The sequence below is a fragment of the Caretta caretta genome, chromosome 7, assembly GCF_965140235.1.
Source record: "Caretta caretta isolate rCarCar2 chromosome 7, rCarCar1.hap1, whole genome shotgun sequence".
NCBI classification, from domain to species: domain Eukaryota; kingdom Metazoa; phylum Chordata; order Testudines; family Cheloniidae; genus Caretta; species Caretta caretta.
In genome coordinates, this window is record NC_134212.1 from 66,090,531 (window position 1) to 66,117,740 (window position 27,210).

The window sequence follows — 27,210 nt, forward strand, 5'->3', positions numbered from 1 at the left end:
TGTGCCTCTCTGAAGAGCAACTGTTTTGTAATTGAGAAGTTCCCTTCTTGCTCTTCTCCCTGAAGGTGGAGTTGAACTAGGTCCTTCCTTGGTATTTCCTGTTTAACATGAGCTCCTTTGCATATAGTCACATGAAAACAGTCCTCAAAGTTAGGTAATTGCCTCACTTCAAAGAAGAAAAGAAAAAACCTGTTGAAATAAATAATTAATTTGAATTTTTAAGATCACACGCTGTGATATCTGTCTACAATAATTGGACAGGAATTTTCTGTTTAAATTCAGTATTTTAATACTGTTTATGGCTAGAAACTAGCTGTCACTGTTAAATTGGTTTCTTTCAACTGCTACTTACTATTAAAATGCACATTTTTAACAATTAAATTAACAGTCCAAATCATAAACTTGATTTATGGCTTAAACAGTTAATTTACTGTGGTTGATTGTGCACCCTAGCTGCCAATTAGCCGTCTGTAAATTTACAGGATTTCATATTTATTTTTCAAACAGCGCATTGGCACCGAGAGAAAAAGCTGAGCCACAAACAAATTAAGCAGACACAGCTTGAGACACAAGTTGTGCATTTGTCATGATAAGAGCCACTACAGGCAACTGACCAACCAAAGGTCCCAGTTCTTTTGGACCTGTCAAATACCTTTGATACTGTTGTATTCATGGCATACAAACAGAGAAGTTAGATCAAAACATAAAATACTCTTTCTGGACGGTTGAAATGTAACACTACTTTTATTTGAAAAATCTAGAACAATAATAACACAAGAAACAAAACCAGAGAGAGACAAAGCAGACTACTTCCTAAGGCAGAGAGGCGCAACTCACCCTACCTCATTTTAGGCTGGCTTTTTCCAGACTGAGTCTGATTACACACTTCTTGAAAGAGCCCCCTAGCCTGCAAGCTGGAACAGGAAATCCCTCATTCTTAAAGCGATAGCCTGCAATTCCAACACAGGTCTCAGTACAGCACCAGATACCACTAGCCATGAAGTTTTGTTGGCACAGCTATCAACCCCACATACAGGTGAATGGCTCTGTTCTTTCCTCATCAAAAGATTCCACTCTTTTTATGTTCTTTCCTAACAAAGAGATCACTGAACGTGGTGTTTGAGTAACTGCTCATTCACCCCAAGGACTCTTTTGGGCAGTGCTCAGTTGGGTTCTTGTGCTGGGGTGTACAAATCCCACATTGGGCCTGAAAGGGTTAAAGAACAATTCTGGGCCCAGCTAGCACCACCCCTCCAGACCTGCAGAGCAAGCAATCCAGCTCAGGAGTGGGAGCCTGGGGAGGAAGACAGACCTACCCTGAGGGCTTCTGGACAAGGGTGCCAAAGAAGCCTCCCCGTGAGGAATGGGACTGCATGCTGAGCTCAGATGGGGCTGAAGGTTTAGTCATCTTTTCTTTTGCTTTTGTTATCTTATGTTGGACTTGGAGCCATGGGTTGATACAGATGGTAGGACGTGACCCAGGGAGGGCAACTCCAAAGGCACTCCAGGGTGCTGGACACTGTTGACCCTCATAGGCCTTGGGTCAGAGCCTGGTGGAGTGGGAGGGCCTGGGTTCCCCTACCAACTGCCGCTGTTGCAGGAAGAGCATAAGCCAGATTCCAATCTCATACTCCCTCTTATAAAAAGAGGGCAAGGACAATGCAAACCCAATGTGAAGCTAAACCCATCCTTGGTTGAGGGATTTCTGAAAGGCCTTCTTGCTAAGAGGCGATATTGGGTCTGATGAGTATGCTCACTCATATGAATATACCCACCACACCACCTGGCCCTCCAAGGACTCCATTACAGTCCTGTTCTACAGCCCTTCCTGTTGAATGTTTATGTTAGGCACTTGGAGAGGTAGTGAGGTGGTTTGGGCAGCGATGCCATCACTATGCTGATTACATGCTTCTTCACATCTCTTCTTCAAGGAAGGAAGTATCTTTGTTTTCCAGCATGTGGCCAACACAGGGACTTGAAGAGTGAGGGGGCTGAGGCTCAGCCCACAAAAGGTGGAGTTCATAGTGGTGGGTTGATGAAAGCATCTAGAGAGTCTGGCAAAAATATTGCCCACTCTCATTGTTAGAGAGATTTACTCTCCCTTCATCCAGGGATGAAGTATTTTTGGATCCTGGATTGCTCCTGTTGTCTCAAGGAGCTTTGGTGGCATAAAATAGCTCAGAGAGACCTCTGCAGATTCACTTGTGCTCACAGTCCTTAGATCTGAATAGGGGTAACAAGTTTATTTTAAGGTGGAGCCTTGTCTCTGGGATGAACTCCTCTGTTGGCCCAGCACAGTCAGCACTTGTTAACCTTCAGGACACCATGCAAAGCCCCGCTGTTTCCGTAGCCTTTTCACCTAAGGTTGAGCAGAGTAGTTGTTCTGTGTATACTGGCATCTGTTATGTGGGAAGCCTACTGTTATGTTTTGTACCGTTTACAGTTGCACATGTTCACAGAGACAACAGAGACTTTTAAAACATTGAAAAATAAAATAACATTGAGCAGCAATAAGATGTACAATGACCTTCCACCCACAAGTGACTTTGTAGATGTCTCTTATGTCTCAGGTCAGTATGTGATGGCATGGACCAGGGTGTAAGTGATGAGAGATTGGTTGCCTGCTATCTGCAGCTGGATGTGATCATCAAGAGCCAGAGTTTGGAAATTCCAAATGGAAAGAACATGTTCCTTCAGTGAGCAATACAGTATGCCATAAATATTGGGCATAATTATCTGCTGAGCAGTTTTCATCTGTAGATTTCATGTTGTTTTACAAAGATAAGTAAATGTCATTATGATCCTTCCCATTTTACAGAAGGGGTAATTGAGGATTAGAGAAGTTAAATAACTTGGGCAAGGCCACACAACAAGTCAGCGGCACAGCCAACAATAGAACCTAGGTCACCCGACTCCCAGTGTGGTGCAACATCCTCTGAACCATGCTTTGTCCATAGGAGACACAGAAGAAGCCTAGCAATGGTTTTCATGCAAGTTTAGGAGGGTTTGCTACAATGCAGAATTTGAATTTCACAAGTGCATTTTCCACTCCTGGACTAAATGTAGGCTCCATTTCACAGGAACAAAGAGAGACTGTGGATGGTATGGCCTACATTCTGGTCAAAGAGAAACAATGCTTAAAATAGGTTCAACACATTAATGCACAGGCAGGTTGATCCATTCCATCTCCTGTATCGGATACTCATAGGAACTGATTCAAATCTCCATTATGATGGTTTAATCAGGATTTCCTCAGTTGAAGTCAATGGAATTGCACCAGTGTAAATTAGGTGTGAGAGCAGAATCAGGCTCATAAGCTTCCTAAATATACCTGCCAGTCATTGTAGGTTCACTAAGATATATTAGGATGATTAGCTTTTCAAAGTGAAAATCAGGACACTTATGGGAAGAGTGTGTGTTGGTGCAAGGGGATGATTTTGATAGGCACCGGGAAAGTGAGTATGGAAAAAAGGTGAAGGAGAAAAGGGGTCAAATTCCCTGCTGGTGTGACTCCACAGGGAAAATTTTCTGTGTAGAGCTTATGAATTCTGCTTGATACTGGGGGCTCCTTATATGTATTGGTGTCAGACTGCAAACTCCATTTTGAATGTGGAGCTTGTTGCCTTCTCTGGCTTTTTATATCTATGTTGGACTGAAATTCCAAGGGATGGTGGCACAAGGCTACCAACAGAGGGTCAATAAACCCCAATGGTACTCTATTCAAATAGGGCCACCTCTGTCCGAAGAACCAGTCTGCTCAGGATGTTGTAACTAAGCAATGGATCACTTGGTGAGGGACTTTGATCACCTGATGAGGCTGACTGGGAGTCATTTGATAAAGAGGATCGACGGTTATAAAAAAAAAGGCTTTCACTGGCCATTTTAGAGAAATTTTATGCACAGCAAGAGAGATGCCATGATTCCGAAGAGGAGGCATGTGAAAGAGAAAGACCCTGGACTCTTTGTAAGATTGCCCTAATCCTGAAGAGAGGGGTGAGGAAACCAGGCAGGGAAATGCATACAGGTGTGTTTGTCGTTTTGTTTAGGTCTGCGTGTTTCTCATGTCACCTGAGTAAATAAGGAAGGTGTTTAGAATCCTGTGCAAAGTCTGTCTTTGTGTCGATTTGCTTTACTTATAAAGTGCCCACTGGAGAGTCAAACTGTAAATCCAGACACCCACACAGCTGGGGTTCTGAGAGAAGGTTTTGTTTGACCTAAGAGGAATTCTTACTTCCTGGGGAGCACCTTTACGAGCAGGTTCAGCGTGCACTGGCCTGGTGAATTGGGAAGGCATGGTCTTCGACTGGACAATCCATTCCGTGAATAAAAAGAAGATTTCAGGGCTCATTTATAGTGCAACCCCTCTATGCAGCTCTGGCAGAGTAGGCATAAATACCATTTACACTTGCTTTAACGTCCCTTTACACTGTCAGAGCAGTGTGATTGGACCCTTGTCCAGAGAATCGGGCCTTCTAGTCTCCAGTGCTGTCAGACCAGCACCATTCCTAAAAACAAAGTTCACACTAGAGGAGAACAGTATCGCTGTGTAAAAGTGTGGCATGGTAAATGCAAAAGTAATTAAGATGGGTACTTTTTCATTCCTGTCACTGCCTCTTTGGCTTTTAATAGAGCTTCACCTGTGACATGACGTTTTTCACTTTAATTTCATTGTGAATTAAAAAACGTAAATCAATCTGTATTTAATTAACCTGTTTTTACAAAAGTAAAAGTCGCGTGGCCATGTGAGTGAAAAATTGCCAAGAGATGTGGTAGCATCAACATCCCCTCGTCCCTGGGAATAACAACCATTTATATTTATATAGCGCCTCTCCTCCCAAAGGATAACAGTGTTTCATGAACTACCATATGTACTTACTGTACCACTGAACTGCAGCCACCTGGGAGGTACAGGTGACAACCAGCTGGCATACAGAACACTGCACAACCGGAAAGGGGGAGAAGGAAAGTTTGGCACTGGGAAATAGATCCAAACCCCTAGTCTTATGAAAAGTGCTGCAGAATCTTTAGTGTCTATCTAGAGCAGATAGGACCTAGGTCTGATGCAAAAAGCATCCATTCAATTAACTAATGCAATTTGTGTAGCTTGAAAAAAGATGAGTCTTCCCTGATGGGAATTGAACCTGTGGCATCAGCTGTGGCACTGTGGGGGGAGTTAGGAGATGTGAGTTCTGTTCCCAGCTTTGTTATGGACTCATTGGGTCACTTGGGAAAGTCATTTAATTATCATCATCCCTAGCTCTTTTGTAGCATGTTTCATCTATAGAGCTCAAAGTACTTTACAAAGGAGGTCCGTATCATTAACCCCATTTTATAGATTGGGAAACTGAGACATAAAGATGTGAAGTGATTTGCCCAAGCTCTGCCCACAAGACAGTAGCAGAACTGGGAACAGAACCCAGGCCCCCTAAATCCCAGTCTAGTGCTCCATCCATTAGGCGGTACTGCCTCACTCACATTTTCAAAAGCAGCCTGTAATTTCTGGATGCCAGAAGTGTTGGTTTCCCAACTTGGGTCCTACTAAACTACTGGGAGCTGATTTTCAGAGTAAATGAGTGACTGCTGCTCCTATTGACTAGCTGCTGAGTTGTGGGTGCAACAGCTCTGAAAATCCAGGTACCTCAAATTGGGCACTCAATAATTATGTCACCTAAAATTTGTGAATATTTAAAAAAATGTGGAGGGCCTTAACCTCTCTGTGCCTCATTCTTATGATTACTTTTTCTTGTTCTTATCACCACAGTAGCTGGGGGATCAAAATAAGACACTTCCGTACAGTTTGCCAAGGATATTTGTTTCTAACAAATGGTTTCTAACCCCTGTGATAACATCAGTATGGTATGAAAGTACATCTCCTAAACTGAAGTACCAAAAACCTGTTCAGTCCAAATAGGCTCATGATCATGGAAATGGGAGATTCAACTATAAGGACCTCTTTGTACGAACTCTTAAAGCATTTATGGGACTAATTCTCAAAGTAAATAACCTTGTAGTCCACCTGTTACATTAGGAATGACATGAGGAGTCATGGTTGGATTTATGAATTTATTTTAGACCATGGGTTCTCTACCTGGGATTTACAAAGAGGTCTTGGGAGGGTTGCAACCACCCTGCTCTGGGTTGCTAAATGGGTGGGGATTCAAGGCTAGGCCCTGGCTAGATGGGAGACAGGTCCTGGTGTGGGAAAGACTGAGAACAACTGCCCTGAAGCAGTGGTCTGATCCTTTATACACTGCAGGACTTTGTGTTTTTTGCCATTGACTTCTATGGGAGCTGGTTGGTGCTGGCCTGATCTGTTCTGATTCCTCAACTGCAAAGCCTTTAATCTGGTAACCAGAGAGATCTCCTCTTCCAGTCTCAGTTGGAACATTTCCCTTGTATTAATTAGCTGATCATGAACTACAGTCCTATAGGCATTTACTTGGAGTATACATAGCTATGTTTGCATTTTGATTTCTGTGTGCAGACTATTGCCTCTTCAAAGGTCCAGGACACACTACAACAGCAAAAAGGCACAATAGACTTTATATCTTTCTGATTCCAGCAGAGCTCAGTTAAATGATGTTTCCTTGTTTCTTTGTTCTTTTCATCTCCATATAGCTCTTCAGTTTCTAATTTGAATGAATTGGTTTAGCTACGTAATATTCTAACCTGTGAGTTTAAGGTAATTGAGAATTGCAAAGTATGGGGCTACAAAGCAGTAATGTTCAGTCTACAGCAGGTGGCACTGTTTGGTGACTTTTGCTATAAGTCACTTTTATTATTTAAATATATGTGAATGTATTGATATTTGATAATTTCTCTATTGGCCTTCTCCCAGAAATGTTAAACAAGCTACATAGTATAAACAGGAATATACATAAATACCTAATGCATAATATCAATTGTACTTGGCCTTCCTAGATAAACACATACATACTCTATTGGAGACTGGTTTACCTTCTTTTATATTAATAGTGGGTTAGCCTTGGTTTGTTAATCATTGGAATGATGCTTCGACTGGAGTAGGATTAATATCTGACTTCACAGTGAGGCTTAATTAATGTTTCCCAAAGTGCTTTGAGATGGCTACACAAAAACTGTTGTTTAAAGGCTCAGTTTTATTATAATTCCCTCCTTATTGTTGTCACTGTCTTATAACAGTGACACTGAAAAGGAGAGAGCAGACACCACTTAGATGAGATTCTGTTTATAGTGTTTTTGCCTTCAGACAATATCCCAATTTTGCAGTACTTTTTCAGCATGATAACTTGTACAATTATTGCATGTTCCATTAAACAGTCATGAAGAAATGCTTGTTTGTGTGTATATGAGTGTGTGTGTGTGTGTGAAAATATATATATATATATATATTCTGCCTGATTCGGCACTCAGACTAGTTTAGCCTAATGTAACCTCATCAAGTTATTCCAGATTTACACTGTGAGGGCAGAATCAAGCTCACTACACACACAGACGTGCGTGCACACAGTCTAGCAGTCTCATCTTTCATTCACATATATAATATTGCTGTTGAACAGCTGTGGGTACCCTAAAGAAGTCTGCAACACCATAGATAAAATGCTGCCCTCTTTAAAAAAAAATGCCTGCACATACTGGTTTCTTCTGCTGCTCCTTTTCTAATGTAACACTGAGTTATTTTTAGCAGTAGAATGTGAAAAACATGTTTAAGAGAAGTAGAGTGGAAAATGTGACATGCATAACCCATCTTTGTGGGTGGACGAGGTTTCTCTATCAGGTCTGCTCTGTTTGGTCTCATTTGCATCCTCTTGCTGAGTGCCATGCTCCTCTGAATTAAAGATGTGTTCCCTGGTTTAGAAACTATCCGAGCTCATCTCAGTAAGGTTGGGAAAATATATTTAAATGTTATAACATCAAGGCTATTGATGTAATTATAATCAAATTGGGAAGAAATCATTCTTGACACTTTGACTCAATGTTTTCACTTTGTATTTACCATCCTAAGACTAATAAGGAGTTAGAGCATGGCGTTAGTATACTTTAAAGCGGCTTTATATTACATAGGAGTCGGGGAAAGACAAGTGCTCTAGGCTTCTTATTAACTGTGAGTGGTGTGCTATTGGATAGGACACTGGGGAGGGACTTAAGAACCTGTTCCAGTTTCTGTACTGGCTCTATTCCTGGCTCTAACACAGGCCTGCTTGATGAGCTTAGACAAGTCACTTCACTTCATTGTGCCTCACTTTCCCCAGCTATCGAGTGGGGATAACGGTACTTGCCTTCTTTTGAAAAGCTAGAGTCACAGTGCTATATAAGTGCAAGGTATTACTTATTAATTGCCGCTACCTGCATCTACCCATCCAATGTAATGTGCGTATGTCCACTTATCTGCTCATTTGAAGGGATGGGCCCAAGCTGCAAAGGACTGCATTAGGACTTTGGGAGTGTTCAGATTTGGCAGTTCGGGTGATGCCCACCTCTACCAATTTGACATCATCCCTAGAACAGCTATCTCTGCAAGACTTTACATACCACTACTTTAGAGCCAATGGAGGACAAACGCTGGACAATAGCTGATCTGGACCCTACACTCTGAAGGGCTCTACAAGCTTTTGGCACCCAGTTCTCCCTGCCCCTGCCATGATGCTGAAGAGACCCATCTATATCTGTGCTGGAAGCTTCAGTCCGCTTTGTCTTGCCAGACAGATGAAATCTTCCTTTCCAAATAAACATTGCTTTCCTCTGCAAATTTCTGACTACTGCCCAAAACTCCCTCTCCATCTGCCATTGACAGGGCAGACCCATGTCTCACCAGGCAGAAAATCAGCTCCTGTCTCTGTTGTGAAAACTACATGGCCTGTTCCTTCCCTCTCCAAGTTTGCAGTTCCTGATGTCTCTTTATCTCCCATTTTTCATTTGAAGGGACTCTCAGGTTTCAGATGTTTGAAATCAATCTTGGCCACTGGTAACCTTAATGCATCCGATCACAGTGCCAAGTACCTGAGCATTTCCAGTCCTGTCACATCCCTCTCCCATGTGTTGTCATATGCAATTGACTTTACAGAGAACGACATTCTTAAAGCCAGTATGTTTCCCTTCCACATCCCACCCAATTTTCCTTAGGTTCTGAGGGCCTGTTGCAAGAGGGGTGCATAGACAGCCACCAAACCCTGATCTGAAAAGCAAAAACGCTGATGCTATCTTAATCTTAGTCAACTCTCAAGGGAGGAAAATACGTTCTCATGAAATCTATCAAAGCCATTGTATTTTTCCTCACGGATAGGAAGGTGACATTGAGCTGTGCTTCTCTGGGTTGGGAACACAGATGTTTTACCATATTGATACTTTTTAAAAAAAGAGAGTAAAAGCCTATCCATTAAAAGTGTTTGTTCCATCCACACCTCCTGTCCTTGCAGCTGACTCAGAGGACCTCTAAAGGTTTTTCTGGTAATGAAAATTGGTTCCACAATCCCCCATTAACAGATCAGCCACTTCCCATCCAGAATCTTGTCATTCTTTTACTTTTTAGCTCTGATACTGTGTCTCTGGACTTGAATGCAGAACATAAAATGATATAACGAACATAAGATTTGCTATATTGGCACCGACTGTTGATCATTCAGGCCTTGTGACCTGCCTCCAGCCTTGGTTGATCCTAGTGGTTGCACAGAAAAAGCACAACCGAGCCCATTGCTGTTTATATTGGGGTTCTCATTAGCTTGATAACAAGCTAAGCAGGCCTGGGCTGGATCAATACTTGGATAGAAAACCTCCAAGGACAGGAAGTGGTGTTGCTGAGTCAATAGGTACTATCCTCTTGTGGAGCTGGTGCTGAACTATTACTCACAGCTACGGTTAGGAGATGCTGTTCTGTTGAAAGTTTCTTCTTTTAGATGCAGTATAAAACTTAAGATCCTGCTTACTTGAAATTGATTTTTCTAAATGGTGCCTGCCTTTGTAACAGGTTGAACTAAAGCCATGGATCTGAAAACCTTTCAATTTTGGGCTGCTCGGAATCTGGATCTGAATTTTGAAGCTCAAGTTAGTCTCTAACATATAGAAACACCAGCACTTATGCATACGCTTGCCAGGTATAGAACGTTACACAGTTGTGTAAATCTAATCTGATATTTCTCTTTAAGGGCAACTTTTGGCACAAGGGAAGTAGTAGCTGTCATCATCAGGTTCCCATGGGGTCAGAAGGTGAAAGAAGAAAAATAACCTAAACGTTGTTTTGTATTTGTGTACAGGACCACTCTGATTATTTGAACCTTAGTCATCCAAAACTTTGTTTGCAAAACAGGGTTATGCCTCCCTCCCCCAACATCTATTAATTATGCTGAAAATATCTTTGATTACCTGAAATCCTGCTGATCTAAATATATTCACTGGCCCCAATGACTTTCAGCTAATCAAGGTTGTAAGCTATGTGCAAATTAGAAACCAAGTACTTGGGGTCATTCTTTGTGGCACTTCAGGGTCTTTGTCAAAGAAAAGTGTTTTGGGGGTTGAATGAGATGGCAGGAGAGCATGTGCAGCATTCATTACAAAAAACCTGGTTCAGTTACTGAGGCACCATTCTAAGTGGGTGGGTAAAGCCACTGGAATGGTCTCCCAAGGACGGGTGACAGTGTTCTCAGCAGGCAGGCAGGCGGAGTGCCATTACCAGCCATTAAAATTTGAGGGGAATCAATATTTTCTGTTAGCTTCCCATCCAGCAATCCTCTTCCATGCCACCACCTCTGCACTTAGTGCAGTTGTATTAGCTAAGAAGGGAACAAGAGAAATAACAGCCAGGATGAACCCCTTAGAAGTTATAAATGAGAGGTCTTAAATCAACCGCACACTTTTTTTAGAAATGACAAGCACAAACCCTACCTCAGACCTTAGTCCACCCCAATGCTGCACATTGGGCTGCCCACATTTGCCATCCTTGCCTGTCAACTGCCCTTCTCTCCAAATGTTGAGGTGCTTGATGTCATTCAGAGCTGTTCATTTCCATGTTATTAGTGGTCTTTCCTCTTTTTCTTCTTGCGTTTTCTGGCTTTCATTCAAGGGCAGTATTTGGTAAGTGTTCTTTTTCTATTCACAGCACACGTCCCAGCCACTGATGTCTTCTTTTGTAGATTATTTGTGAGAGGGTGCCTTGTCCAGTCATTTTTCTGACTTCTTCATTTGTCTTCCTATCTCTGTATGTTATTCCCAATATTCTTTGCAGACATTTGCGGTGAAATGCATCCAGCTTTTGCATATCTTTCTTGGTAAGTTGCCATATCTCACCGCTATATGTTGTGATGGCGATAACAATTGCTTTGTACACATTCAGTTTTGTCTTGAGGGAGAAGTTTTCGAGTCACCAGATGTTATTGAGTCTTTCGTTTGCCTTCCTGATTCTTCTTCTTATTTCCTCGGAACTAGTACCATCTTGGCTGATGGTACTTCCAAGATACGTAAAATTGTCCACCTTCTCCAAAAAGAAAAGGAGCACTTGTGGCACCTTAGCGACTAACAAATTTATTTGAGCATAAGCTTTTGGGAGCTACAGCTCACTTCATCAGATGCATTGGATGCACCTTCTCCAGTTTCTCTTCTTCAATTTGATTTCTGTCCTAATAGTCCCCATTAACATGACTTTAGATTTCTTTGCATTGTATCTCAATGCACAATATCCTGCCCTTATTATATGGCTCTGTTGAAGCTCTGACATTTTCAAAAGATTTGGGTGCCCAACCTCAGACCTCTTATAGGTCCCTGATTTTCCTAAGATCAGGCATTCAGCATGTGTTGAAAAAACAGCCCCCTTTACATCATCTCCAGATGGGCTCCCAAAATTTAAAGGTCCCCAAATCCACTTTTGAATATTCAGACTGTGCATTTTTGACATCATATTACATTGCTCACTGTACCATATTCCCTTTCTTGTTTTAACTGCTTCTATGAGAATATGAATGAGTGAAGTTCAGAGGAGTAGGCACAAGGCAAATGAAATAACCCAGGCTCATTATCCAATTCGGAGCCATTTGTAAAATAACCACTTTGCGAGGGTTTGCAGTTTGCATAGCACTGTGAATATTGGTATGAATTTCTCTTTGCTCCTCCAGGTGCTGGTTTCCACAGGCAAATATAACCTCCAATTCCCAGCACAGTGATCAGTCTAAACACAATTTGACATGCGTTACTATTAGCTTAGCACCTTATCAAATAATGTGCCCTGATAGAGATAAAAGGTTTTACAACCTTGCCGCCTTTGTTTCTGTGTGCGTTCACCCACAGAGACAGCTCTGCAGCAGCTAATAATTAACACAAAAGACAAAGACAAATCTATATGGCTCAGTGTTGGAGGCTCCAATGTGCATGTTAAGTAGTTGAGGAAGTGAAATCTACAACATGGGGTCTAAAATGGGATCTTCAAACAAGTCTTTAAAATGAATTGAGGTTGGGTCTTTGTTAAATCTGGTTTTTACACGATGGAGCAGATGTCAGCTTACTGGAAATCGGCACAGTTCTGCATGTCAGAGCATTTACTCAAGTCTTCAGAGAAGCTTTCACTGCTTGCTGGTAGTAACCGTGTGTTGAATTGCCAAATGTAAGGGAAAGAATTTGAGATGTGGATTTAAGTGTGAAAAGAAAATCAGGCAAGGAAATAATGTGGAATATACACTATAGTGAATCCTCCCTTCCTGCTTCCCAACTCATTTAAGGGTATGTGTTTGCAATTTTATAGGTGGGAGGAGCAAGACATTAAGCTAGGGGCTCTGACTACGATTGCAATGGTTTGTCTGAGGGGCCACTGTGTAATTCACCTGAAGCATCCAACACCCCTAACTTCCTTTGAATATTATGAGTGGTCCTGGCCAGACTAGCTGCTCCAAAATGAAAGCTGTCCTGTCCTGTATACAAGATGGCAGGGTGTTGAGCAGGACTGTGAAACCAGTAAAAGCTGGCCAGGTTTGTCAGAAGTAAGAGCTCATATTTCTGCATCTAACAAAATGCCCTGATTTTCAAAAGTGCTGCACTCCCAGCAGCTCCCATTAAACTCCATGAGAGCAGATGGGCAATCAGTGCTTTTGGAAATCAGGTCAAAAAACTTATTTAGAGGTAAACTTTTCAAATATTCTTCTATATCTCTTGGGGCCAGGTTTTTAAGGTATTCAGGCACATGAAAAAGCAGATAGGTGCCCAGTGAGATTTTTCCAAAGTGCCTAGATGCCTAACTTCTTTTGACATCAAGGGGAGCTAGATACATTTGAAAAGCCCATTAGGCACCTCTGTGCATCTTTAAGTACCGAAATACTAAATACCTAACCCCACAGGTGCTTTTTGAAAATTTAGCCCCTGGCACCTAAATACGGATCTAGGAGTTTAACATTATGCTCCCATTTTTGAAAAAAGTTGCCTCTGTTTTTCTAAACTATCTAAGCAGGAAAGAGAGATTAAAGCATGAAGATCTTGCAAAGGGCTGGAAGAACTCCAGAAAAGTCATCTGAGAAGCTACTAGTGATGGGGAAACATTGACAACTGTGGTTTCTTTGTCCAGCTAAAGGAATTGGTGACACTTCAGCTCCGTTGCCCACTCATCCATCCATAATTCAAAGTATTTCCTCTATTAAAATAATAATAAAATAAAGTCTCCCGACCTAATTGGGCTGAAGCTCCAGATTCCAAAAGAGCCAGCACCAAGAGTAAGCTCTGTAGGGAACAAGGAACTTGGAAGTTTTAATGTTTCTACAGAACAGAAGGCAATATGTATTACTGCTGTATAGAAAGCTATGACATCACAACACACTCAACATTCACATCAGGCTTTTGTAAACGTACATTAGCTGGGATCATCACATCTCATTAAGTTTCAGTGGGAATTGGACAACTTCCACTCCTTTGAAAATCTCACCCATTATTATTATTACTATGATTTATTATTTGATTTTTCTTGAGGCCTGTGTTAAATGCAGTTCTTACAACCTGGCTGTAGTAAACTTACGCAGTGCCAATGTTGTCAGAAAACGCTTTTGCCTAGAAGCTAGTGTGGGATAATCTACTGCTCCAGTTAAAGAGGTATCCCATTATATACCTTAGCCACTTTCGTTTTCCTTCCAAAGGCCAGTATTGCTGCAAGTGTGTTCTGTGTGCTATGGTAATGTAATACCAGGACATTAAAACTAGCCTCCTCTGTGGGGCTGCCAAATGTGCAATGGAAGCACGTTGCCTGATTAAATCTTTGGTTTTGCTGTTGGCATATAATATGACAACCTTGGTATTAAAGCAGTGCTGCCAAGCCTCATAAATTCACCATATGACCAAGGCCAACGGTGGCCTGTTTATTAACAGAACTAGACACCTAAGCCAGGAGGAGTGCAAAATGCATCCTTCTTACCAAATTCTTTGCAATCTTCAGTGAGGGATTCCTTCCACCCCTTAAAACTGTATTTTAATCTACTGAGTGGGACCTTCAGTTTTCAAGAGGTTACACCCCACAGCAAAAACCTCACATTAATCTTGTCAGTGTGTGAAAAATGAATTTGTAATGATTCAATCCTATATGGAGAAATAAATTTAGGGTGTGTTCAGGGTGAATGCACTGTAATTTTTCTAGGATGCGGAGGTAGCCTCTACTTCTGAGAAAGTGAGAGGAGGTGGTCCCTCTCTTCAGAGGGAGCAGAAGTGTCAGCTGAAGAAGAAAGGGACAGTGGGGAGACAGAGGAAGGCAGCAGAGAGCCTAAGAGAGAGAAATGGAGAGAAACAGAGTCTCAGAGAAAACAGAGGGAAACAGGAGGAGGGGAAGAGAGAAACTGGGACTGAGAGAAACCAAGAATAAGTGGTGAGACTGAGGTTGAGCAGGATAGACACTTTTGCCCTTTGTGTAGTCCGTCAGTTCGACGATGACATTTTCATGCTATCTCTTATTGTGAATTCTAGAGTGACTCTGAAGTCCGAAGCGTGATGTGCATGCTTGTGAGCAGATCAAGCCGACAAAGTCATTGGTGAACAGCTTGGTAGCAATAGCAGTGGTATGACACTTTTCCCTTGAAGCTAATAGTTGATTATTTCTGTCCTCTTCAAAGGTTTGGAAAGCTCTGAGTGTTGTGTGTCACCATGCTGATCTATTGGATGCAGCCTTCTCGAAATCGTCTGGTTTTATTGCAAAGAAGTGTATGCTGTTCTTGATGCTGTCCTTGTGGAGCTTTCTGGAGCGACCTTGATTCCTTGTGCCAATTCTCCATAGAAAATTTTTCTGGGGAGTCAATGTTCAGGCATCCTAATGATGTATCCAGCCCAATGTAGTTTGGCTTTTATTAGCATGGCCTTGATGCTTGTGGCATTTGACTTTTGGAGAACCTCCAGGTTGGTAATTTTGTCTTGCCAGTGGATCCATCCATCATAGGAGATGTTACAGCTGAGACAGGTAGAATTGTCAACTTCCTTGAGTTGGGTTCCACTCATGGAGATGCGAGGGGATATGGCATGGAGCGGTGAAGATGACTGATGCAACATCACAGTTTTCTCCAGGCTGATTGTGAAGCCAAACAATTTTGATGCTTCAGTAGAATAAGGTCTCTTTGGTTTAAACCTGGCTGTTCAAGTCAGTCCATGTTTGATGGTGTTTTCCTGATCACACATTCCTGTTTGTTCCTGATCATTAGTTCTTGTTGTCTCCTATCATTGACTCTTGTGGTCCTGGAGATCTGAAACAGGAGAACCAAAGGTCCTTCAGATCCTGTGGGTCTAGTCTAATGTGAAGCCCCACAAGCAAGCATCACAGGAGTTGAAGTCATCCCTTCAGGAAGTCATGAGAGGCACTTGAAACTCAAAAATTGACTTGGGCATTAGACAGCATCCAGTGAGAGCTTTTTGGGAACTGATGATAATAATAATAGCCTGTGCATACTGAGATAGGTATAGATATATTTATTTAGAAGGTTATATTTACTTAAGTAAACTTAGTATTAAGTTATTGTGTGTGTGTGTGTGTATTTGAACCATTATAAATTATTTTATTCTATATATTCATCTATTTAATGTTACCATAGGTAGCTGGAATCCAGTTCTGGTTTAAATAAAGTCTCTGTTATGTTGGGCTTTTTTTTTTTTTTGGACAACTGGTGGTTATATTGGCTATCATTAAATAACATTTTATCAGGGTGTAACAGCCATCCCAGCTCTCTCCTAATGACTAAATTATATCACCACTGTGTGGGCGATTATTAAATCTTGGTCAGTAGTTTTGGGTGACCCTCTGTGATGGGGTGTGAGGTTAAGGTGGCTAGGTGAGTTAAGGTGGATACGCTAGGCTAGGCTGCATCTAGGGAAGAGTCAGGGGCTGAAGGACTGATCAAAGATGGAGCCCAGCTGGAGAGGAACAGGCAGAGCTAGTATAAAGTAAGTAAGTTGACAGCAGAAAGGGGGATGCAAGAGAAGTAGGGTACAGTAGGGAGATGTGTTTGAGGCTACAGAGTTCAGCTGTCTGCAGTTACTCCCTGAGAGGAGGGAGTTTGAGCTGGTAAACCCAGAGAAGTGGGGGGAGCCAGAAGCTGTAGGAAGGAGTCCAGGGTCGGAGGGAAAGCAGACCACAGTGGCCAGGTATAGGATCCCTGGATTGGAATCTGGAGTAGTGGGTGGGCTACCATGTTCCCCTACCAGCTGCTACCAAGGTGGCACTGACCAGGTAGTGAAGAGCAGACTGCCTCAGATGCTTGTCCAGTGGGACTTTAATACCTCAGAAGGAGAGGACTATAGTGACCTGGCTGGAGGGCTAAGTCAAGAAGAAGGAGCACCCTGTGTCCCAGAGAAAGAGAAGCCATTGGGCAAGGAAAGGGGCGTCAGTCCTAAATGGAGCTAATCTCCAGACATGGGCCCAAGGAGGCGCCCTAGAGGTGATAACAATAGTTCCAGGAGGTATGTACATGTACATGTACTTGTAATGCCCTCAGACGCATTATAACACAAGAACCCCACTCTGAGAAGTCTGTTTACAAATGGTAACTTGGAGTTCTTCCCTACCTGGTGCCCATGATTTGATGATGAAGCAGCTGCTTTCCCTCAAGCACTAAAAATGCCAGAGTGGCTTCCCTTTAGCTTTTGAGCTTCCAGACTCTTCCTCCAAGGCTCTGTGTAACTATGTCTATACCACTGCTCACATTTCCTCTTGTGCTTGTCGCTCCATCTGCCTAACAACTCCCTTTGTAGTCGTCTTCCACTGTGCCCTTTGTGCTTGCTTCCACTGGCCCTTTACTGCCTGAAAATATCTCCCACCACTTGTGCACCAGTTGACCATTCTCTCTTTATTCAGATCCTTTCTTCCACAAAGCTTTTCAGTGACTGACCCTAGTTATGTCTGGTGCATGTGCTGCAAAACCAAGTATACAACAACAGCTACATGTAACAGGGCCATTACATGCAAAACCATCTTCCCTTCCATCTCGTTGTCTAGAGTCAGAGATGAGAGCAATGTTTTGTAGAGACAACAAAGGTTTCCAAGGAAAAAGATGGTGATAGGAGCAGGTAACAACTACAGGATGTCTGTGGCTATACTTGGCCTGGGCATAGCTGCTTTACAAGGTTGTGGTCAGGGTCCCTCCTATGGACATACTGAAGCTGTTAAGGTGCTCATAAAAGAGCATATGGCTACCCAAAACAAAACAGCCTTAGCAGTACTGGCTCTAGGTAAAGCTGTTTTTGATGCCTAAACTCTCCAAGATTATAACATCACTTTCCTTTGGTTGCTGACATTTCACCCTTTCTGTCAAGGGCAGGAATGTATATCCTGGGTGTCTGAAAAATGTGACTCTCTCTTAAACTCCTTCAGCAAGAGGCCTGCCAAAAAACCTGCCAAAGCTCCTTCACAAAACCAGAAAGACAACTGCCTAGGTATGGGAGGAAGACCTGGACTTTTGGAGGAATTTTTAGTTCAGCTAGGAGCCAGTCAAGAGATGTACATACCTCCTGGAACTATTGTTATCAATATTGATTCTGCTGATCTACTGAATAGAAAATATTTTAAATGAAAATAGCATGAACTATTGTTATTGTTGGGTGGTGCCTGGTATATTTTCAGTCACAATTCTGAACCATCAAAGTACACTTTCCATATGCCGGACCCTGTAAACATGTAACTACCAGATTTATTTTACATATGTGAGTAAAGCAACTTATATATTTTAGTGTTTGCATGATAAGGCTATTGGAGCCTGCTCCTGCTTCCATTGAAGTCAGTGGTAAAACACTCCCACAGACATGAGGGTCAGGACTTCATGGAGATCCATTATTGTATTATTAAGGGCAAGATTGTGCCTGGGCTCCTGTGCAGCTACACAAGAGACTAAGGAGGAGGAATTCAGCCACATCTCTGCCTGGTTGTGTAGGACCCTTGCTGATGGAAGTTTAGGCAGAGGGGTGAGAAATGGCTGTGCATCTGATATCTTCTTGAAACAAGTAGAGGAAGTGAAGGGAAGAAGGAGCAAAGAGGGTAGTAAGATACTCATGGAAAGGGATGTCGCAACTTTTCCCCCTTCAGAGCAAGAAGGAAGCAGGGAAGGAATTGTCACTCGCCCAGAGCTCCTCCTTGAGTGGGACAGCCATGCATCCTGAAACTGAAGGATCCCTCTTTCCCTAGTGACCTGATTCAGCTCCCATTGAACTCACTGAGAGCTGGATCTGGGCCCAAGTGGCTAGAAAGAGCTGGGTGGGAAACCAGTGGGTTTGTTCTAGATCCCCTTGAGATCAGTGGGAGCTGGACTGGGCCCCTAACATGCTGTCTCCCTACACTCTGTGTAGTTATAGTAGCATTTTGCTTCCACAACCATTCAAATTCCCCAAGGTGAATAGAGATCAAGTGTCTGGAGCCCGAACTGCTCTTATTATTTGCTGTCAGTTGCTTTATTTTTAAATAGAAGGCTAACAGGCCGACATCCTCTTTTAAAAATAATTTCATTAATATTCATTCAAAAGAACAGTAAGCATCTAAAAATAATTTTTTATTAAGATGGCATATTTGTGTTTTAATATTTTCTTTCCTATGAGCCGGTGACAAACTGTGAGATTTACCATTTGTGCCACTACCCTCCTCATCTTTCTCCTGGATTTACAGTTTGCAGAAAGAGGGCAGATTAGTCACCAAGTCGTGATTTATCTTCCCACTGACCCCCATCCTGCAATTTAGCTTTGTTGTTTCAAGGCTTTTTATTTTGTGTGTGTGGCTTGTTGGGCAGGATGCTAACAAGCCATGGAGTCAAAAATTCTCATAGCTCAAGTAATTCCCTTACACGATTTCACACTGTGGCCTGACCACTTTATGGGAAGCCAGGCACTGAGGAGACTCTGCACATGGATTATTAATTCCTATTATTTATTTGCATGGCTGTTGCTCAGAGGGCCCCACGCAGGGATTGAGGGCCTATTTTGCTAGAAACTGTACACACTTCTTTTAGTGAAAAGATGGTCCCGCCCACAAAGGGCTCACAATCTAAGTACATGAGGAGGGACAACAGGTGGATACAACAGACAGATGGGGAGCACAGGTTAATAGCAGCATGACTATGGTTAGCGTAATAAGTACTGGTCGCAGCCCATCAGCTGCCTAGTGAGTATCTGATAGTAATGGATTAAATTAAGAGCTCCTTAGATTGGGTGCTAACACAGCAATCGAATTCGGAGGCAGTGCTGAAACCTCCTTCTTTGTCCATGTCACTGTCCCTCTTGGAAGGTGTAGACCAACCCTTTGCCCCCTCAACACTGAGAAATAGTTGGGAATGTTAATGCAGCCTGCAGAGCACCTCAGTGCTTTTGCACCACTTTAAAAAGGTGTTGGGAGAAGACCCAGTCTGGGGAGTATTATGACCCATGGATTGCAAACCTGGGTTATGGGCACAGCTGTGCTCCAACTTTCCACCTGCAGCCTGCTGGCAATAGCTTACCTGAGACCCATGAAGCCCAGCCCCGATGTGAGGCTCCATCCCTGGGGTCCAATTGTGGAGTCCCAGAGTGGCTGATAGGCCCCCTGGCCCTACTTAAACCAGCAGCAGGAACAGGAAGCTGTTTCAACACCTGGGCTCTGGACCGTGTGCCTTGTGTGTCCCACTACTACTCTTGCTCCCCAGGCTTGACTCCTGGCATCTGACTTGTGGTTCTTGACCTCTGGTTTGTCTTCTGCTTCTCACCCGCTTTGTATCCTGACCTGGCCTAATTCTGGTTCCTGACTTGTGTGTGGTTTTGATCTCCAGTGTGTCTCCTGCTTCTGACCTCATGGTATTCAGGTCCAGCTGACTCTTAACTCCGGTCTCATGACTGTGGATTCTGCCTCTGACTATTAGGTCTGGCTAACCATGATCTGGCTGTGACAGGGAGTTGCTTGGCTAATGGTTCCTCGTCTTCAAGGGACCAGGTGAGGAGAACAAGGACCCCAGAATCACTACAGAGGCACAGGGCCTCCCCAAAAGAGACTCTGTGTCTTAAGTTGTTCCCTCAAGATCTTCATGGCTCTTGAAGACAACCCCCCTGCACATTCTGTGAGCATGGGAAGAGGGGAAATTCTGCTGTCCTCATTGGAAAAATCTGGGGAAGACACCATGAGGGGAACCTCAAACATTTCTTCCTTCCCTGAGCCTTGTCATGGGTTTTCGCACATTATCATGGGATTGATCTAGTGGGCTATCTGGTAAATGCCCTTAGATGCACGAGAGGGAGGTCAGACATGTAACTGCACTCCTCTGATACATGGGCCAAAGGTGAAATAGTAGAAGTTAATGATAACTCTGTAACTCAGGGATGTTTCTGTGAATTTTTAAAAGCTAATACATGGAAAAAATAAGCCATGATGGTCATTGCTTTTGATTAAATTGCAAAAGACATGATCTCTCTGCAAATGTCATGATTTCTGTGTTTCAGATCAAGTTAATTCATTTTTATGATAGCTCTCCCTTCAGAGTCTTGGAGTTTCACAGACAGTTTTGTGACTATTTACATAATTATCTAACTGGACCACTCTTTGTCATCCATCATACTTTTTCCCCCTCAGGACCCTGTGATTTTCTCTGCAATCTTTTGAAGTTCAACCCACAATTTCTGGGGTGTAGGTATTGGTTTGATTAACTTCAAAGAGACGCACCACTGACTATCACATCAGCCTGTCAGTTGGCCTCCAGCAGACATTATGATTGTGAAAGGAACTGAGTGATTGTACCATAGGTATCTTTTTCTGAGCAATGGCGAAATAATTAAAGATGAAGGTTAAACAATGTCATTTAAAAATGTGTTGCACTGCTAACTTATAGTATCTGCTGTAGCTTTAAATGGAGTGGCAGAGAAATTAGGAAGAAATTCAAGCCATTTTCAGTGTATGCAGTACCTCCATTATACACTATTTAACTATTCCTGGGTCAGTGTTGGAGATGGAACAGAATTCCAACCATTCTTTTAAATACCTCTTCAGAACTTGGGAAATTTGGATAAAATGGGACCTGGAATTGTATTGTCCCTTGGTTTTGTTACACCAAAATTGACTGAAAAGTTTTTGTAAATCCCAAACCAACCAGTGTTCCCCACTTCACAGGACTAAAGGAGAAACCCACTTTCCCTTTTTCATGCTGGAAAAATTATAAATGTATCCCCTGCTTATTAGTAATTTGTCCCAGACAGTTTTTCTAGGAGAGATCTGAAGACAGCAGCTGGCCCAGCAGAGAGCACCAGAACTATTTACTTGTGGGATAGAAGCAATGACTGAGATAATGTTGGAGGAGGGAGGACTTAAAGGAAAAAGGAGGAGAGTATTTTCTGAACTACTCCAAATCTTAATGTAGGCTTATTTTCATATTCTAGTGTTTAGGTTCATATTTGAGCTGGTTCTTATTTCCCTCTCCCCCCGAACCAATCTCTAATTTCTATCAACCAGGGACAAACAGATCTGCACATTAGCACACCGTGCAAATTGAACCTGATTCTATCTTAAGTTTCAGATTGGTTTGGCTAAACCTCCCCATAAAAAGGGCGATACTTATGGTCAATGTAGGGACATGGGCATTAGTCTCAATGGGACTTACATATGGGCACTGTGGGAGCATGTGCAGAGCTCTCAGCAGCTAATAAATGTGCCGTGTGGAGAGACTATATGTTTGTGCTAACATGAGATGGATTATTTGAGGAGACCAGACATTGACACTTATGATAGGTGTGCATGGGCAGCTCGGGGAAAATAAAGGTTAGTGCTAATGGGAGATACACATGGGCGTAGTCATTGGGCTATTTCCCTAGTGACATGAACTGAATGGAATACAAGCTGCTTAATGAGAAAGCACCATAACTGGAAATGAGGCTGGAATTCTGAATATCCACTGAATTAACCAAATTGTGACCATATTAGTCACAGACTGTCTAATGACTTCTACCAAATTGAATTCATAGGTCTTGATAGAACTGTATTTTAGATACAAACATAGGATGTTTCACTGAATCGCCTATTGGTTGTTTAGCACATCTCAGTTGCCTCTGTTATTTAAGATCTGAGAGTGCATTACAGCATGGCCACTGTACAAATCAATTTGCTGCCATACAACTTCATATAGGGTCTCTTGTACAATGTATCCTACAATGCTTCAGAGGGTTACGTGATACAATTACAAAGTTAAAAGAAGATATAATGGTAGAGAGAGTGAGAAATTAACTATTCAAGTCAATGGAACTACTTATGTGTCAAGTTAAGCACCTATATAACTATTTGCAGAATTAGGGCCTAATTTTAAAACAGTCAAATCATTGAGTGGAATATATTTTGGTAACAATTCAAACAGACTTTCCTTTGCTCACACCAGGGTGGATATATTTAAATCACTGATTTTAATAGTAATTTAAACTAACAAGCAGGAAACCTTGATTTAAATAATTGATTTTTAATCTTGTTTTGCATTTGTACTTTAGCTATTTCCCCTAAAGAAAGGTTCACTCTTATTGGCTGTTAACCATTAAAACATGTTGACTAGCAACCAAATATGGCCTTTGCACTAAATTTGGTGGTATTTTTTGCTAACCAGGACGATACACTGTGCGTATACACATTTATTTAAGCAATTGTAGCTTAACATATGTTTATTCAGAGCTTAAGTTTCACCAGAGATGAGTGAATAATAATTGGGTTTTTTTTGGTTTGGTGGCAGAATGAAAAGGTCCCCTCTCCCTTTATTCCACACCCGCCCCCACCCAAAAAAGGTTTGTTTCAAATCAAAACTGATTTTTTTTCCAATTGAAATGACCCCCCCACACACAATTTTTGTTTGGATTTAAAGAAAACTCTTTGTATGTTCAATTGAAACAACATTTTTGACATTTTTTGTTTAGAAAATGTCATTTTCATTTGACTTTCCATTCCAATGTCATTTTGAAATGACATTTTTCAAAATGGTTTGTTTAGTGTTTCTAAATGAACTATTTGAAATTTTTGCTTTTTTCCGACAAAGCTGTTCACCAAATTTGAGCCAAATTCATGAATTGTTTCAGTGCTATGAAAAATTCATTTTGATGCATTTTTTTATCACTGAAAATATTTCACTTAGCTCTAATTTTTACACTTATATTTTTGTTAGTTAAATAAAACTAACTTGAATACATAAAGGAATAAAATAAGTTAATCAAAACATACCTTGCATTTAAAAGTAACTGATTTAATAACCAAAGTAAGTAACTCTAGTTAGTGAATTGATGGATTGTTTCTGGTCACCATGGGCCAGAGTTTCAGAGGTATTTGGACACATAAAGCTACAGCTATCAGCCTGGTGGGGATTTCAAAAGCGCTTGAGTCAGCCAGGTGCCTAACCCCACACTAGCTTAGAAGGGATTCATGAGGCTGAGAAGTGGCTACAACTGAGGGGAATTAGGTGGCTTAAGTAATCTCCTAAATGATGATGGAGCCCAGGAGCACCAGAAGCTCCCTAGAAATGGGGGGAATAATGGCATTCAAACTATGGCCCTATCCTCACACTGCCTCTTCCCCTGAAGCCCTACCCCTGCTCGCTCCTCTCCACCCTCTTCCCCCCATTCCATGTCACTCGCCCTTAAGGCAGGTAAAAAGAGGGCGGGTATAGGCCCTCCCGCTTTTAAAAGTGATGGGGCCATGTCCCCTGGCCCTCCCTGTTCCATCACTCCTGATGGAGCCAGGCAGGGCTTGTATTGAGCCAGGAAGCTGGCAGCAGAAAGGGGGCTGCAGTGATGGAGCCTGTAGCCACTCTCTTGATGTAAGATAGGGAAGGAAGGAAACCTTGGAGAGAGGAGTAGGAAAAGACTCAGGGAAAGGGCAGCAAGGTTTAAGACTGTGTAGATCTTGGCTGCTGATTAAAGCATCCCTGACCTGGAACCATGAGTAGAGAGCGGGCCTGGGTTCCCCTGCCAGCCAGTGGGGAAGTGGCACAGCCTAGGCAGTGAGTGAGAAGACTGCTGGAGACAGTGTGTACAGAGGGACATTGATACCCTGGAAGGGGGAAAAGACAGTGTGTACAGAGGGACATTGATACCCTGGCCGAAGGGCCAAGCCACGAAGGGACAGCACCTGGAGTTGCAGAAAATGGGGGGGAAAGGCAGGAGGGTGTGCAGAGAGCAGCAGAAGGGGGTGTCAGACCTGGAAAAAGCTAATCCTGAGAGCGACCAGGCGGAGGCAGCCTAGTGATGAAGGAACCCTGTGACACTCCCATTTACATTAATGGGAGTTAGGCACCTAACCTGCTTACGAATGGAGAAACTATTCTTTCTGGGCCTGCTAGCAAACCTGACACCCAAAGTGCTTAAGACAAAAGCTTTTGTGCACAACAGCAATTGCCAATACAGTACTGACATTTGTGGGGGAAAAAATCAGTATTTGGTCCATTGTAAAGACTGAAAATAATATACTTACTTAATGCGCTACATGACCTTGTGACATGTTAATAAAGCTTGAGTTGACCTCAAAAGTTAAAGACTTTTCTGTAAATAACTAGTTCTGTATATAACTGATTCTGTTTTTAACTAATGAAGACATACCCTTTAATTCTCTAAAATTTGATACAGGATATTTATTTAAATTATTATGGTAAATTTAGGCCTTAATATAGATTATCTTAATTTCACATTTAATTTTAAATAGGTTTATTTTTAAAAAATGTATTTAATTTAAATAAAATTTCCAATGTAAGTGAAAAAAATCTGATTAAAAAAGTTCTGATTTTTATCATCCTGGCTCACAGAACCTACTGCATAAAACTAAAACTGATAGACAAAAATGCATTCTAGAAAGTTGTTATACTCTATTTGATCAATGACCCTTGAACTAAAAAAAATACTATAAACAGACTTTCACACAATCAGCTCTAAAAAAGCCATTATGGACAATCCAGTAAATAATAAACTTCATGAAAAGATTGTAATTACAGTTTAGTGAGTAAATAATACTTTCTTCATAAGGTCTGTAATTATGTATTTATCTGACCTGTAATTAAGGAGTTTTTTTAAATGTGTATCATACATTAGGTAACCTATAAATAAAACACACACACACACACACATACACAAAAGCACAATGAAATGCAGATACAAAACTTATGTCTATGTAGGATTAAATGTTAGACTTAAAGTACTCAAGGAAGAGTAGAATGGAGAGTTAGAGTTAAAAACTGGGCTGACTGTATCGCTAATTCACACAGCATTCTCTCTGGGAGGTATTTGCAGCAAATGTGATGGAAATCATGAAAGAGTATGAGATGCTGGATTCAACTCTATGCAATAACTAGACACAATGCTATGAATTCCAGCCTGAATTGTGACTTTGAAATGCCAGGTTTCATGCTTAATGTTAGATCCTCAATGGAAAGGAACTTTTTATAGCAACTTTTTGTTTTGTTTTTTCCACAGAACAAATTCCTGATGATGTGATACTAAGGTCTGCCTGAGGCTGCGCTATACATGGGACCCAAACAAGATGCTGATGGCTCTAATCCCTCCTTTTGCTCCCCTCATCCCCAACATGGAGCTGGGCTGGTTAATATCCCAGAGTGTGTTAGAGCTTCCTAAATTATGGCTGCCTGCAGTGGTATCTAAGCGCCTGGTTTAGAAGCCTGGGATCAGTGGAGTGCAGTGTACTCGAGACACATCGTTTCCCTCCCCCCCACGCCCACCTTGGCATGCCCCTTATGCTGGGAGTTCTTAGAGGTGAGGGTGAAGAAATGCCTATGCCAGCTCTAAATCATCAGGTATGGGAATCCCAGTTGGCCACTTAGGCAAGCAATACGGCTCCCTTGTGCCACATGAGCATCACAAAGCAACCATGTCAGGATCTGACCCGACAAGTCTATATAAGCAGTGTCTAAATGAGCTCTTCTGTGGCATCTAGTGCTGAACTGGTGAAGAAGGCCACAGGAGCAGACAGTGTTTGCACACACACACACACACACACACACACACACACACACACACACACACACACACACACACACACACACACACACACACACTCTCCTTTGCCTAGGTGATCCCCATCCTCGAAACTCTGTAGTGGCAGCAGTGCCTTTCTGCAGAGGCTACTCTACCTTAATTGTTGGAGTAGCCTTTGCCATCTGATGGTGAGGTTCTTTGCTGCATCTGCCCAGTAGTTGGGAGGTGTAATTCCCAGTGCAGATAGGCATACACTTGCTAGCTGAGCACGTAAAAATAGAAGTATGGCCACGGCAGCATAGGTACCTACGCAGCAGGATTGTACACGGGTGGCTAGCCTGAGCCTCCGCCTTGCTGCCGTGGCCACACTGCTGTTTTTACCACACTAGCTTGAGCAGAGTTAGCACGCATATGTCCACCTTCACTAGGAATTACAATCCCAGCTACTGTGTAGACGCACCCTAATGGGCGCAGCACAGAACCCCACTCAGGGAGGTGTGCTAAAGTGGCTTTAACTCACCTATGCACCCTCCAGATCCTGGAATATGGCCGGGGTTCAGGAGGCCCCCAGCGTAACTAAGAAAGCCTTGGGGGCCTATTTAAGTTACAGTGATCTGCTGGAGTTGTCCCGGGAGCTGTCTGGAATCTCTGCATGGTGTGGTTCTGCTTCTGGACACCTCTCATGCCTGGGGCATGCCCTCTGAGCCAGGGCTTGTGAGGGGGTCCTTGAAAAGCAGCCATATAGCTGTTGTCAGCAGTGCCTGTCCTGGAGGAAATTCTTCTCTGTCTAGATACACAGCTTTTAGAGCCACTTTGTGGCACTTCAAGTGGCAAAGTGGGTGTAGCTGGGAT

The 27,210-nt window shown here is 42.4% G+C and overlaps 1 long non-coding RNA gene across 3 annotated transcripts in view; it reads left to right on the top strand.

Annotated features, from left to right (window-relative positions):
• LOC125640364 (uncharacterized) overlaps positions 1-27,210 on the top strand; it is a 149,123-nt gene that overhangs the window by 90,761 nt on the left and 31,152 nt on the right. For 2 of the 3 annotated variants that reach the window (XR_012669337.1, XR_012669338.1), the window contains exon 4: positions 25,840-26,136. This is a non-coding gene — a long non-coding RNA (uncharacterized LOC125640364). Of the gene's footprint in view, positions 1-25,839; positions 26,178-27,210 lie in introns of all 3 variants that reach the window. The other variant, XR_007357774.2, reaches the window with a different exon arrangement.